Source organism: Oreochromis niloticus, linkage group LG12 (genome assembly GCF_001858045.2).
Source record: "Oreochromis niloticus isolate F11D_XX linkage group LG12, O_niloticus_UMD_NMBU, whole genome shotgun sequence".
Classification (NCBI taxonomy): Eukaryota; Metazoa; Chordata; class Actinopteri; order Cichliformes; family Cichlidae; genus Oreochromis; species Oreochromis niloticus.
In genome coordinates this window covers 33,960,314-33,976,387 of record NC_031977.2, presented here as the reverse complement: position 1 = coordinate 33,976,387, position 16,074 = coordinate 33,960,314, and the positions used below count along the sequence as shown (strand labels likewise).

The window sequence follows — 16,074 nt, the reverse complement described above, 5'->3', positions numbered from 1 at the left end:
CCTTTAATTAAATCAGCGAGGAGTGCTGCAACAGTCGCCATAAGGCATTTATTTGTCTATACAGTGTGCCTACGGACGCATCCGTCCAGGCAGATAGTCATACGGTTGTGGGGCATATTTTCACATTAAGCTCAAGGAAGGAACAGCTCCTCCTCATCACAATGAATCTGAGCATGGCTGCTTGTTTTCTGTGTGACTCTTTGTGAGTGGGTAACAACAGCATGTTTTTACACAGCCCTCGTATCTGCAGCTAAGCTGCTACGCTGACTCGGACTCAAAATTGCATTATTTAAATATGTTTTGTATATTATGATTTCACATTGCAAATGTAGCAGTTAATTATGGTAATAATAGTCAGCTTCCTAAAGCCCTTACAATGCGCTTTAAGTGATGCAGGAAGTAATAGAATACAGTATGCCAACATAGTGTGATTGTATAAATCCATCAATCACAGAAGAGAACAATGTGAAAATTAATTAAAAAGTAAAACAAGTAAAACAACTGCAAGATTATCAAGAAATTGAAAAACTTGTATTTTATGATCAAAAGTCAATTTTAAAGGCTAATTATTGCAATAAATTATATTTGTGTTCAGCTTCAATATTATAAATATTTAATACATATGTATATCCCATTTTTCAGAAACTGATTCAAAACATAATCACAGTCTATAGAAGAAGGCTCGGGGGACAACAGATATGGGGACAACCCTTTGTCTGTGGGGCTTGGACCCTAAGTTTAAGTTGAGAGACAGGTTCACGCAACAAGTCTACCAGCTGCATCATAGCAAAGGTACTTTGTTAGGGTTAGGAAAAGATCACGCTATGTTAGAAAGGAAAATTGTTTAGGTTTCTCCACCTGATGCAGGATTTTAGGTAGCCGAACTAGTGTGAAGGCTGTGGAGACTCATGTGTGCAGTCCTCCAAAGAGCATGTAGCCTGGTGGTAGTGATGCCATACGTAGGTCAGATGCTGATTTGTTAAACTGTTGACTTGATCAGGAAATTAATGTTTGGTATGGCAGAAGAGGAAGAAACCAAAAGAAGAAAACTTTTTATTATCATTGCACAGTCGTACCTAGTACAACAGTACAATAGTACAATGAAATTGGAAAACTTCTATGTGTTTAGAAAAAACATACATGATATTGGTCACATTACTTTAACCACGTATCCGATTAAAACACTTGACAGTGTGAAAAACTGAAAGTTGGGGCAGGGACTTAAATACATCTCTGATAAAAGCAAGAGAAAAGCTCTGTTATGTATTTAATCACATGCGTAAAGAGCCTGTTTGGGTCTTTGCACCCACTCGTTGTTGCTCATGTTTGCCTGTGCATGCTTGCAGACACGCATGCCTGCACACATGCCATTGCATCTGTGTTTATAATATGTGCATGTACGGCGTGACAGAGTGGCAAGATCACGGAAGGATTTCCCCAGCGTCCCAGGTGCCAGAGTGTGTGCTCAGTGAAGGGTGAGGACCATCTGCCGGGGCTGGGTGAAATCAGTGCAACATGCAGGTGCTGAGGTATTTATCCAAGCACGCAAGGTAAAAAAAAAAGAAGAAGAAAAAAAGCAGGGGTCAGGACCCACAGAGAGTGGGGTGTCTGGCCTAGAAAATTCAGACCTCATGGTCAAGTGCAGCATGCATAATTTAAAGGTCTGTCACACTTTTTTTGGTTAGACCACAAAAGGCTAATTGCTTCTAAAAGCTGGTTATCTTGCTGCTTTGTGATGGTAAAAACTCAGTGGACTGATGACCGATTGTTTAATACATTATGTTTTTGCTGTTCTGATGAGTTTTACTGCTGAAAAAAACTCAAGTATAAGATGTGAATGTAGTGACATATGACTAAGTGAAATTTGAGAAATGATGATGCAGCTGTTAAACATGATATTTGTAAGCAGTACCTTTAAAGTAATAGTACTGGATTTGTGCCCCAATCCCAATTAAATCCCCATTGGGTATTATTTATAGCAAATCAGTGTTTGCAGTAAATACTGAGGTGCATGGGTGTACGATTATTTGGCCTTCAAGCCATCCAATGGACCCTCTATAAGATTACGTAAAGAGTGTTGGGTGGATTGTTTGTGATTGACAGTGTCTGCATATCAGTATCTTGAACACATTTAAAGATCTGAAGGCGTTCAATGTGCTGAAATATTGTTCCCCTTCTTGTGCACAGCTATGCTGTTTATCCAGTCTGTTGTTCATTGTGACATCAAGGGTTGCATCTGTCAGAATCAAGGAGTGTCTAAGGTCCATTTTAAATGCCACAGTGTGTGCAGGGGGTTGTACTTAAATAATTGCAAGGCTTCTGCTGATCATATACTCACTAACATATGAACAGCGTAAGATCAATATCATGCAGAGAATGTTAAAGCCAGTGGACTGCTGATGTCTGAAACCAGTAAGTGTTATGTACAGAAACCAATGAATCCGCTGCTGCCCCTCATCTGGGAAAACTGTTCATGAGCTGTGGGAACCTGGCTGAAGGAATTTGTTCCATTAATACCTCTTTTCCAGCAAAGCGGTGCCAGTCTGGTTCACATTTTAAGACATCTGAGTATGGTTCTGGCAAAAGTTGAAGTAATTTCCATGGAATGAAAATTTATTGCTGACGGAGTCCTTGTATCCCATCTCAAATCAGTGGTGAATTTCTTTTGGTAACCCCTCAGTTAGCCACTGACATCAGTGGTTCCAGCTTTGGGGCCCGCTATTTTGTGATGTCATGCTTGTGTCAGCTTTTTGTTTTCAGTCGTTGGCAAAAAAATTAATTGATTTTAGATTGGGCATCCGCACCATGTCCATGGGAAAATTCAGACCTGTGAAGCCTGGCTCACAGGAGACAAGTTCGTCCAAAGGTGTTCGCTGGACTTGAGATCGGGGATGTGTAGTTGTTTTTTTCCACTTTAAAATATTTGAACTGTTCTTCGTTCATCTAGCTTTGTTCAGACAGGACAATAATTTGCTCAAACTTTTATAATTTTGCTTATAAGACATTTAGATTTTGACCAAATTCGTGGGAAAAACCAACACAGTTGAAGACAACTGTGGGAATTTGTCAACACAACTGTCTTTCTCCTTTTCTGTTACTTTTCCAAAAGCCTGTTCCTTCCTTGGTTCCATATTCATGTTTGTTTGTTTTTTCCCTGTTAATTTATCTATTAATATTAGCTAAAAGTTAAAACTATAAATCCTGCCACCAAGTCCAGATCATTCATCAAATTTGAAGTTGCAGCATACACATCTAGCCCAATACAGAGCAACCCTGCACCAATGCTATGCCATCAATACATATAACACATGCTCATAGCATAAACCAATTAATTCTGCTTCCATTATTTATGATGTGCCTCTGTCGTTGAGGACACTGAGATGTTGAAATACACACAGTTTAGAGCCCTCCAGCCTGCCATACATAATTCTTTCTGATGAATTGTTGTACAGATGTTTGCATGTTCTGTCTGCAGACTGCAGTACACACACTCAACAAAACCCATCCTTTCACTGTAATCCTGCACGCAGGGAGGGCGGGTGGATAAAATTAAACAGATATGCTTATCTAAACTATTTATTAAAGAACCATATCCGAGATATAATCCTAATATGTTATCCAGAGCCGAGGGGATTTTGGACGTACGTGTATCGCAGAAATCCAGGTGTATGGAGTTGTAAGTCGGAGGATTAGTAGAAAGGTTATTGTAATTTTTTAAATAACACAAAAGCAGATTTCATTATTAAAAGGCTGAACGGACCATCTGGGAGGAGGAAAGTACTTTAGTTTCATCCACTGCGATGTCCTGTACCGTACCTCCATGCACCAATTATTATTATTGTTTTTCATCTGCCCCGCCCACAGGGTCAGTTTAAATGAAAAGCATTTACAAAAGTATATCTGACCATGTACCTGATTTGTAGTATGAGGACACCACAGTCTCTATGAATAGATTAACAGACTGTGTTATATCAGAATCACATTATTCACCATGTACAGTGGTTTTTGCCGTAGTAGTGGACGGCTTAACCTGTACAAAGGGTACACCGGTCTGATACAAGCACCAACCATCAACCATCTGTTGACCTTAAATGCTACTGATAAGTAATAAAAATGCACAAGTGGAGCCTTTCTACTTATATTTAAACAAGATGATGATATTGGACAGCTCCACCCAGAAACATGTACACCAACAGTGTACATGTTGTCAGTGCCAGTGGTCACTTCACTGGGAAAAGACTGAAGTTTATGTTACACAAAAATTAATGAGACTCAATGGATGTAAATTGTTTGGTCTCAGGATTGTCCAGTATCAATGATATTCATGATTTTTTGGCTTCGTCACTAGCATTGTAATAACATGTTTTCAATGAGTGCTGAGCAGTGGTTACTGTTGCCTCAGTTGATCCAAGAATGCCCTTGGTTTGGACCTGGGTAGAGAGTCCACATCCTGCCTCTCTGGCCCATCTTAGAAAATATATTCTTAATTTCTTACTCTTAATTTGGATGAAGACGACATGCCTTAAAAACCCAATTCTGGTTTTTGCTGCAGATTTAATTTGGAATTTGTGGTGCATGTGGTTATGCATGCATGCATATGTTTAAGGAGGCACATACACACTTTCCTAAATGAAAAAAGAAACAAAGAACACTAAGAAATGATGATTAGTGAAACCAGCTTGCATTGGAAGCATGTAGAGCATTTGTCTGAATGCCGTAGATGCTATTGCGTAGGCCTGTCGACAAAAGACAATGAATGATTCAACCTTTATTCAATGGAGAAACTCATTTATTTATGAGTTTCTCCATTTCCTTTGTAGATATAAACAAACATGAGAGAAATTAATACAATTTCAACATGACATTCAAGTAAACAGCCATTTAGGACCATTCATTGTCTCAACAGTAAGAACAAAAAAGATGCTGACAAAATAAAGAGCAAATAAAAGAATCTAACAGTATAAATTTGCAGTTAAACAGAGTAGGGCACATGTAACCCAAAACACAGTACAAAGCAGGGAAAACAAAAGTGAGGAGGAGAAAGTGCTGACAGACTCGCTGTGTGTGCGCTGCTGTGCTCATATTCATCAGACTCCCTCAGCAGACTCGTGTGACACCAGCCACCTCGTTTTTGAACCGCGCTTGCAGCTTTCTGTGACAGGTACGCCAGCCAGCATCACCATATCCAACCACAACAGCCGCGACTCACGGCCCGCAGGTTCATCCGTTCTGACGGATATTTTCTGTTTGTTGCCCGAGGGATTACAGGCCCAATGAAACAAAGGCACAAACATAATGTTTTGTGTTGGAGCTGCTTCTATCTCGTGTCTGCTTCACAGACAATGCAGTTGAAAGTATTTTTTCCCCGTCTGTTTTTGCTGTGTTGTTTTCGTGTAGATCTTGTTCAAAGCGATATTTCACCACCAGACTGGACATTATCTGCTCACAGGTTTGTGGATAAGCTGAATTTGGAAAACATTTTTAAGCTTGTGGGTGACTCCTGCTCATCCATCTGCTTTATTTTAGCAGTTTTTCATCACTCCTGCGAGATGAAATGAGCAAGATTTTTTGTTTTTTGGGGGATTTTTTGGGAATCTTTTTGCTAATCTTTTTGTTTTCTTTTGCTAAACAGAATAATGCATGCATATGTACCTAGACATATAAATACATTTGGGAAAAAAAAGTGTAATTGCAGTGTTGCAGAAAATTTGCTATTGGGAACAAAGTCTCGTTAGGGCCACCTCAGGGGTCATTATGCTGCTCAAGGACATCCAGTCAGGACTCATTGCCTGCAGAGCCAATCAGGCCTGTGACCTTCTGCTTACAGGACACACTCTTTAACAGTCGGGCCCAACCTGCCACCTCACAACATGGTCAGATCCCCCAGACTGCTCATTTCACCACGGCAGCACAGACTGCTGGTATTTACAGCTGATGAGCACGCTCAGTGGGGGCCTGTACGTTGATCTATGTGGAGAGTCACAGTCATGCTTTAGCAGGGGTAAATTCAGAGGCATCGCACAGTCGGGGTTCTCACAGCTTCAGTATTGTTTAGAGAAAAGGGGACGTTGGTGCAGAAGGTCAGCGACTCCATACACAACACAATTAGAGGAAGACACACTGTGGCGTGACTGACTGCATATCTGTAAGAGATTTTCAGTAAAGGGCCTAGTGATTATTGGTGAAAGAGGTACAGGTCGTGTAGTAGCAGAAAATGTTACCCAGATTTACTGAAGTACCAGAGAGGAACAATTATTCTCTGGTTCTGTCCTGTGACAGATGCACAGCCTCTGTAACAATAGACTTCTTATATAAGATAAACAAAGGCTAAACCTAATCAAGAGGTTTTGGTGCCTAAACCTAACCGAAGAGGTAGCAGAAATGCTAAAAATATAGATTTGCCACCATCAAGATCAACATCAGTTACAGCTTTATTAGTACCCATGTATCTGATGTAGATAGGTGCACTGTTGAGTATTAACAATCCAGTATTGACTTTTGGTTTAGTATTCAGCTTCTAACCATCAAAATTATCATATTTTCTTTAGCATTAAAAAACAGATTAAAAAAAAAAACAGTTTAAAGTGTTTTCGTAAAAAATGGACTTCACAAAGACTCCAAAGGATACTAAGGTGTGCACTTCTTGGTATAAAACTAAATTAAGCTTTGCAGAAGAATAGGAAAAAGCACACTGTTAGCACATTTCCTCGGTCAGATGAGACGGAGATAAATTTGTTTGCCTCAGATGGAGTCCAGCATGTTTGCCGTGAACCTGGCCAGGACTACCGCAGGGAAGGCATAGTCCTGGAGGTAGCAGTGTGGGGATATGGGGCTGCCTGAGTGCTAAAGGTGTTGGGGAGATGGTATTTTTATAGATGGGACCATAATTGCCTGTGGATACCAAAGCTGACAAGACACCCAGTCTCCAAGAGCCAGCCTGAAGAAAATATTTCTGCATGATTACAGTCAAGAGCATACTGCCAAAATCAGTGACCCCACATGTCATCTAGACCTCAGTATGTCAAAGAAAAAGGTGGAACAAGGAAACCCAGTTTGGACTGGTTTGTGAGGGTCATCAAAAACAAAATCAGTGTTTCTCACAGATTTAGATTGTTTGTGATGGAGATATGCGCACATGCATATACGCTGCAAAATAGGGGAAGGAACTAATTTCAGGTGCATCAATCACAAATACTATTTAATGTCTGACTGTTGGACTATTCTTTGAAGATTATCCCTCACCTCAAATAAATGATTTTGCATAGTTGTGGCAGACTTGTGAGGCTAGCTGGAAGTGTTTGCTATGGACCTCATTCTCTCATAGTTTTGCAAAAGACTAAGACAAAGCAGAGACACCTGAACCAGTTCTTCTGCTGCTGTAGACCTAGAGGAAGCCTAAAAATCCCAGCCCTGCAGAGCAGCAAGGCCGCTGTGAGGCACAGTCAAAGGCAGTGGAGGGGAAGTCAGATGGGATTTCTGAAAACGCAGGTGAATGAATTTGAAAACCATCACAATATAAACCTAGCTTGCAAGCCAGAGACCTGAGATAGGGAGCACTGAGGCTAGCTGGTTGGTAGCAGCTGAACTTTCAAAATAAGAGAGAGGGACTCTAGCTCAGATGTTGATCAATAATAGATATGTAATGTTTATCCTAAATAGATTAAAAATCATCAGAAAAAAGGTAAAACGAGTCTTCAGATTTCATTGACTTGCTCTTAATACATTGAGGACAGTAAAGATGATCTAGTTTTAAACTATTTGACATTTTAAGGATATTGCACGCTTGTGTGCACACTCAAAAAATGATGAATCCACCCTCAGTAAACATGAAGCAGTCATTTTGAATAAAATGTAACTGAAGTATAAAGTAATTAAAGGTTTAATTATTCAGATAATTAGTCATTAAGGAGAATGTATGAACTGTGAATGTACAGCAATCAAATGTCATTTGACCAGATTCCCTTAAATGCAATATTTTACATTGTACTTATGTAACAAAAGGACATGAAACATTTACATGTAATTAAACAAGTTAAAGTCAGTATTTTAGGCTGATTTGTTTTTGTGTTTGTGTATTCTCACATATGTTTCATACTCCATGTGTCATGGTGTCGGCCAACGCCTCTGGAGTTCCAGAGAGTCGAAGAGTTTCACTTGGCAACATTCAGCTCAACTTCAAACTAAAGAAAATATCAGAAAGAGAGAGACAGATCTTTTATGTTGCTGGGAAAACAGAATTAATTATCACCATAACAAATGTCTGCTGTCTTCATCTGTGGGTGTATGTGTTTATAAGTGTGCTCGTGTACTTGTGCTTCTGTCCAAGGAAGACCGAATTTCAGACATTTGGTGAGAGGACAGTTTTACAAAGTGAGAATATTTTGGATCGTCCCCAAGTCTTTGTGAGTCCAAAATGTATAACATTTTTATTTGCGCCTATCTTTAAGGTTGGTTATACTGAAAAGACTAAACGGTGTTTATTTAATGTGGCTGCAGATGCTCTCTGAGAAATGTTGATCAGGTTTGTCAGGTTGCACCTGTCGTGCTGACACTGCCAGTGCTGTCTAAATTCATTTTGTCACTAAATAACATGTAGGATATGAAGATCATTTGGACATATTTTTATTCCTTAAGCAGTTTCGAGCCCCCATCTTTTTTGCAGTATACTTTAATTTTTAAGTACAAACCTAAAATTAAAAGAAAAAAGTGCAGTTACGTCAGCGCCTCTACTGCTGTGTCTGTCCTGCATTAACTGTTCGTTTTTACTGAAAAATGAATGTTTAAATGCTTAAGCTTACACAAAGGGAGCCTATATCTCCAGGAGTTCATTACCAGATACTCAGAGTTCAGCACATGGAAAGAATCATCTGAAATCCTTTTGGCCGGTTGAACAGTGGACTGTTCAAAAATGTCTTGGGGAGTGACTTCATCCTTCCTGCCACTTTCACACAGTAACCCCTGTTAGCCTTTTGGAACCAGGAAAAAAAGGTTTAACTCACCAAGGCCTACAGTCTCAAAGGTTATAGAATGAGGATAAGTAAGAATGTGTGTCATATATTGTTGCAGAGGTTATTGTTGGGGTGTTTCAATATTTCCCTGCACAAGACAAAAGCAGAACAGGTAATGTGGCTAACACTTTTTGTTCTCACTACTAGCATCAGTCATCCCCAAATTGACTGAATGAAATAAAGAAGGTTAACTGCTGACTGGTCTGTGACTTTAAGCGTAAAGAATGATCAAACTTGCACGTCTTTAAAAGTTTGACTAATATCATTTTTTGTGTGTGTCCCTCTTTGGGCTCCCTTCCTCGCTCTTCACAGATCACTAGCAGTCCTCAGCAGCCCCGGCCCCCGTCCCGATGATGTAATTATTTCCCAGCGGCACCTGGGAGCAACGGCCGCCATTCGGAGGCATCGCTCACAGCCAAGTATGCAGATGTTTCTAATTGCTTTCCATTACCAAGAATAACAGCTGTTTATATCTATCAGCAAATAATTCACAAGAGTTCCAGACTGTTAGGATAACATATCCCACCTGGTCACCATCACCGGTTGTCAACAGCCGAGTGCAATGCTTGCCAGGCCTCTTGTTTACTGAATCCCCCGATAAGCTCAGGCTTAGAGTCACCTTCAGCCATCTTGCTTTGCACCTCTCAGGGTTTCCTATTGTATCTTACAATTCAATCTTTACCATTCATGACAGCGCGGCTGGTATTGTTCTCACCTTGTAACTCTGTCTGTATGTGTTTATGTGTGTGGTCCTGGTGACATGTACTCTAGCAGCAACTACCACAAAGCCAGTTTAAAGAACTTAAGCACAATGATATGCACATTTCTGACATATAAATGAAGGTCAGGCATCATTCTCTGAGCACCGATTAAAGTTCTCCAGAAGAAGGAGGACCAATAGCCCAAAGGCTGCCTCTACTGTAATACTAGAGCCGTCCCCAGACCACCTAGGAGCGGTTGACCCGCTGCTGCAACATCAGAATCAAGGGCAACATTGTCATTTCTTGTAGACAGTATTTAGTTCATTTTAATCAATTTTTTAAATTGGCCTAACAAAATACCTTTTTAAGATTCTATTTTGGTGTTTTTATCAATGTTACAGTTTTGATTACATCAGAAATGTTACATACATATACAAATGTAAATGTAACAACTATAATTCAAACACTTAAAACAGGGTTTAGTGTTTGAATTGAGAAATTCAAAGCAAATTCTTTATAATAACACATCAATTTAGTATCACTAAATTAAAGTATAAACAGAGCACTCACTACAACAGACCTCTTAAAATTCACCACACAGTTGCCAACAACAAAATAAGGAACACATTTACAAAAATCCATGAAACGAACGGTTAATTTCTGTTATTTTTATTTTGACTTATATGCTCTTGGCATTTGATGTGCAAATGTGCTGTTGCACATTTTTTTTGTTCTTTGAAGAAAGGGGTGGTCCGAGAACTCATTGTGCTTGTGACCTTTATGATTCGATCTCAGTTATTATCACTCCAAAGAAGGAAGGGGACTATAATTTCTTCTCATCATATTGCACACTTTAATCATGCTCAATTAATTTGAGGTCGTGGGCATTACACATTCACTGTATGTTACAGTCAAGTGGCAAAGTTCAGGGCGCAAAAATGAAGCCACTGTGCAAGTCCCAAAAATTGCAGTTCCTCCAATGAACACACGAGGCTGAGTCAAAATGTTTTTTCATGTTAAAATGTCCACATTCACAGTTGTTACAACCCAACATGTTCCGGTCTTCATAACAACTGGAGAGCAGGTGATTTTAAAACTATTTTATATGTAGGTGTAATGATACAGGTAGACCTCACAGATATTATGGTTTGGTGTGTGTGTGTGTGTGTGTGTGTGTGTGTGTGTGTGTGTGGTACAGCCCATGCAAGATTTTGTGATTAATTTGGGATGATTCAGATTCTTGTGTTTTTTTACTTAGCAATAATTAGCAGAATATGTTCACTTTTTATAAACAATCCACAATTTATACTCTGGAATAACCATCATGTGCTGACACACCTTTGAGGACCCAGTTTTGTAGATACTTAGAAATGTGATTGCATGAGGCCTCACCTTTAAAGATGTGCTTTCTGAGTGTTTTCTCTTTGGAGGGAGCCAGTCAGCAGCTGGTTCCACGTCTTTGCCTGCTTTGTTATCCCTGAGTTGTTGTGCTGCCAGAGTGAGCAGACTCGCTGTGACCACGGAGCTGTTTTATTTCTAAAGTGATGACTTAGTCGCATGGTGCTTTAAATATTATTGGCTTTGCAGAACCTCTACCATTTCTCTTCATGGGGCATCAACCTTAATTTAGTCTATCAGTGAAATCAGGGAAGCTCATCGCTGTCTCTCCCTTTTACCTCCACACTGCCTCTCTTTATGCTTCAGACTGTCAAATAGCCTTCTATGACGCATCCACCTGTGAGTTTAACATGTCTGCCATAATCATGCCCCAGTTTGAAATACATAGAATTTTTATATTTGGGGTTCCTTTCAGAATGGAAAAAAAATGGAACAACAGCACTGAAAGCAGTGGCAGTGTCCTGATATACCTTTGGTCTCGTGATGGATTGCCGACTTGCCCAGGTATACCCCGTCTCTCGCCCTATGTATAGGTAGCTCCTTTGATTCTTGCCCATTGCTGTATTTTTACATAAATAAGTGTAAAAGCCCCCCAAAATCTAAAAGAGCTAAACATATTTATAGCAGAATGTCACAGATGTTTACATTAAAAACAACATGCTGACTAGAATAGAACACGGTCTCTTTACCAGAAATGAAGTCTGCCTTTCAAGCAACGGTCCTGTTGTCCCTCATTTACGGCATAAAGGCCCAACCCAGTATTGTGTGTGTGCACTGTCTGACATGCTGGCTGTTGGGAATGAGCCATCTGACGGGGAGTGACTGCCAACAAGAGCAGAATGTCATTATGAGTAGAGGCTGCTGCGGGCCTGCCACCATCATAGGGAATTCATCACCACAAGTGATGATGATAATGGACTTTGCTGCAAATGACTTTGGATGAGCAGTGTTTTTGGCAAGCGGCACAGGATCTGACTGGAATTTTTTCTCCGTACCTCAGAAACAGAAGAGAAGGCTACTGGAATTCCAGCTAGGATACGGAGAGGCCGGCAGTAGAAGCGCTGACACTGTAAACATTTAGTAACATTTTGATTAACTGCAATTTGGTGCAATAAATGAAAGTCTTTAAACGACTGTACTATTAATTGGTTACAAACTACTTTCTTGACCTTAGCCACATGCGTCAGTCATTTATAACCATTTCCTATGTTTCCTAATGACGTTTCCAGCAACATCGCGAACACTGCTTTTAATAAATCGAGTTCCATAATTGGCCTTTTCCGTCACATTTGCTACACGGAGAGCCCAGGGATTCAAAAATAATTGTCCAACTTTGCCAGAGTGCTCAGAGCAAAACTCATCAAGTGGTAAATTCTAACCGCCTAGCATCGCCTCCACAGGAGAACATAGCTGTGGGGAGGTGAAAAACTGTGACGACTCCATTATGATCTACAGGAAAAGGAAATCTAACGAGGCTGTGGCTCATTATAAAAAGTGACAAACAACAGTTAGTTGGGATCACGGAGGTTTTATCGCAATTCTTTGAGTCAGTCCCTTTCAGTGAGTATGAAATGCCTCATTAAAGCAGCACACTTGAAAGCTTGCACAAATCGATGTGAGATCAAAATGCAGGTTGCCGTCATGAGAGGGGACATTTCATGTGCAAATTAAATATAAGGTGAAACAGCTTGGTGATAGACTGTTAAACACATAATTAGCAGATTCAGCCCCTTTTTTTTCATAAATGCAACATTCTGTTCATGCATATTCAAATATGCGCCCTGCGCTGCCATTTTAATTGGTTAAAGAGTTTCAACTGACAACAGAGAGGAGAGGGTGGCGGGTCTTTTCGGCGACACTCTGGACTCGCCTGAAAGAGCCGTCAGGCTGTCTGTCATGCAAAACATCTTTCGGGGTTTGTTTACCAGGCATGCAGTGGAGTGAGTACTCTCTGGCTGCTAATGTGACAGTTGCACTCTGGCTTTCAGTTCAGTGGACATGTTGTTTTGGAGAGAAAGCAGGAGGATGGTACCCAACTTATCTGATTACCGATGATGTACATCACACATCCCCGACCGACTTTGCAGCGAGTCAGCCAGGCGAGAAGGAAAGGATGTTGGATATCTGTAAACAAGGCTTGACTGACGTGGCGGCAGACGATTTGTGAGGCTCAGCTGAAGAACTGTGCCACATGCATGCCACTGAACTGAAGGAGATCAGAGGAAAGGCAGGCACACAGCAAGACAACACGGACCAAATTGGCAGTGCTTTGTCACCTTTGTATGCAGCTTTATGACACACTTTTGTCTGTTTTTTAAAATTCATCACAATGATAGAAAAACTCTGATATATACATTTACAATTTATGCAAAACAGAAAAGTACATAACAATACACAAATTTAATGGGAGTTTAATGTGAAAAGATGACATTGTTAAATGGACGATGAGTTAAAGAATGAAGGATAGATAGGATTGATCTGCTAAATACACTTAGTGGTCAAATCTTAGTCATGTTAGCCCAAAACCATGTTCCACCCTGAGGTTTTAGGCTTTCCTCTAAACCCGACTGTGTGAATTTAGCCAAAAGAAGCACAAACTTTAGCAATATTACGGAATATTTTGTGAGATTTTAAAGACGTCTGTTTATAAGTTTCTCCCCTTCAAATATTTCATTTGCAAAGTTTTTTGCTAAATTTAATAACTGGGTAATATCATCAGCTTAAGGCTCAGTATGTTCCTCACTAGACCATTAATTGTCCATCAGCTCATGTGCTTAAACTCAAATTCCTCCCTTTATGTGATAGCCCTTCCATTCATGCATCCATCCATCTTCTACCATTTATACGGGCGTAGGTCACAGTATTCTAAGCCGAGATGCTCAGACCTCCTACTCCTCGGCCATCTCCTCCAGCTCTGCCAGAGAGAAGTAGGGGCATTCACAAGCCAGCTGAGAGCTTGAATCTTTCCAGCATGTCTGCCAAGGCTTCTTCTCCCAGTAGGACAGGCCCAAAGCACCTTAACTGGGAGACATCCATGACACATCCTGGTCAGATCCCCAAAACATCTCATATGGCTCCTTTTGATGTAGAGGACTAGCAGCTGTACACTGAGCCCCTCCTTGGGCGCCTCACTCTTTGTAAAGGAGAGATGCTGATGTTGAAGTGTGCACCTGCAGGAAGAAGTCCTTCCTGCTAAGCAATATTGAGGACTGCCACAACAGAAGGCGGGCCAATGAGTCAGCCTCTACAGATGAAAGACAGCAAGGTCCTGGGCTAGCTGGTTAGCAACAAAGTAACTTTCGGAGTAAAAGCAAGGACGTTGCCTACCAGTATACTGTGCATGACACTGAAGAGATCAAAACTAGCAGTCATACATATTTGTGTTGAACACCTAAATAAAATCTGTGTGTAGGATCAGAGCTTTGTGCACTGCTGTCTCAATTTAACTGGAAAATTTAATTATAATTTTGCACTTGTATAGTAGAGGAGGCACATCATTATCTAAAATGCTATTGTATGTGGAAGAATTAAGAATTAAATTGGCCTAATCCACAATGGCCAACAAAAGGGACCAAAACCCCAAAGAGCACCAAAAGAGCACTCTCCGTGTAATCGTGACTCTTTAACAGATCCATTTCTAGTCTAGAGTGGAAAAGCAACATCCCCTCTCTCTGTCATCATGAAAAGCTGAAAATCTCAAATTAAAGCAAAACAAAAACTGATCTTAGTGGCACATCTATACGTCAGCTACACTTACTGCTTAAAAGTGAATAATTATTCAGTTGTAGATGCTTTCTTTACCTTTTATGGTCCCTCTGATTGTCTCACATACATGCTGTTGCCCTGTGTAACACACAAACAGTGTATGCCTGGGTTTATTGGCAGATGTTTTTTCATGTTACTGAGTACACAGTCATTTCTCTACACCTCTCCTACTGTTATCATTTCATCCATGGGTAACTCGTGATTCTTTCAGCATCGTGTACTCTTATTTTTTTCATGGCTAAATAATGCCACAGGGACTGTGCTAACTGTAACCACCCGTAATCTCAATTTGCAATGCATATGTTTCAAAAAGAGCCCCACATTCAGTATACAAAGCCCCCCATGAGCACTGAGGCAGCGACTGTGTATCACAGGTCCATTAATATGCATAGCTTTGCTAAAAGCGCCAAAGTGACCTACATGACAAGGTTCAGTATACACTCCAACTGTGTGCTACACTTGTGGGACTTAGCTGCGCGTGCTACCTTAATTAGTGTCGTCTTGCCACGGATGGCTTTTTTCTGGAGAGGCTGTTGAACTTATCCGCACACTTGTAAGCCCAGGTCGGCGAAGGTCACCTAGGTCACTCCGAATACCTGGTCCTCGACAGCTTGGGCACCTCTCCAGTGCCAACAAAATGGTTGCCATTAGCCTGTAGAGGATGACCGCTAACATCCCCATTAGATGCACTTTAAACTCCTGCAGTGTGTCCCAGCCATCCAACAATGACACTCTAGCTCTTCCTGGTAATCCCAGAGGCCCTTCACTGACAGGATGTATCAATTAACAGATTTGTTTGCTTTCCTCTCCCCCAGTCTCATTTGCATAGCAGCCGACTAACGTACCGCTCGAGTTCAAGAGCACTGTTGACATAGTGTTTTCGTTTTTTTCCTCTTTCTCTACAGCAGGCATCAGAAGGGCCAGAAATGAAAAATTACCATACATATTACAACTCGGCTGCTCTGTTGATCCAAAAGTATCCAACAGAAATGGTTTGCAGCACGGGAAGTTACAAGATGTTAGCAACCACTCCAGGGCGAAGCATTGTTGACACTCATTCCTGTTCAGTCTTTGTCAAAGGGGAACTTAGCATTTCCAATGCTAAAGGACAGCTGTTGCTGGCAGGCCTCTTTCTCACTGTTTAAGGCGGTAATCTGTCAGGGCGGTATCATAGCCAATGTGCTCTACCCCTAGGTGGAAGC

General features: G+C 40.7%; 1 long non-coding RNA gene across 1 annotated transcript in view; it reads left to right on the top strand.

Moving 5' to 3' along the window:
• The window catches only part of LOC112848319 (uncharacterized), a 72,653-nt gene that overhangs the window by 34,253 nt on the left and 22,326 nt on the right, over positions 1–16,074 (top strand). Inside the window, exon 3 of the long non-coding RNA XR_003222405.1 lies at positions 9,321–9,427. This is a non-coding gene — a long non-coding RNA (uncharacterized LOC112848319). The remainder of the gene's footprint in view (positions 1–9,320; positions 9,428–16,074) is intronic.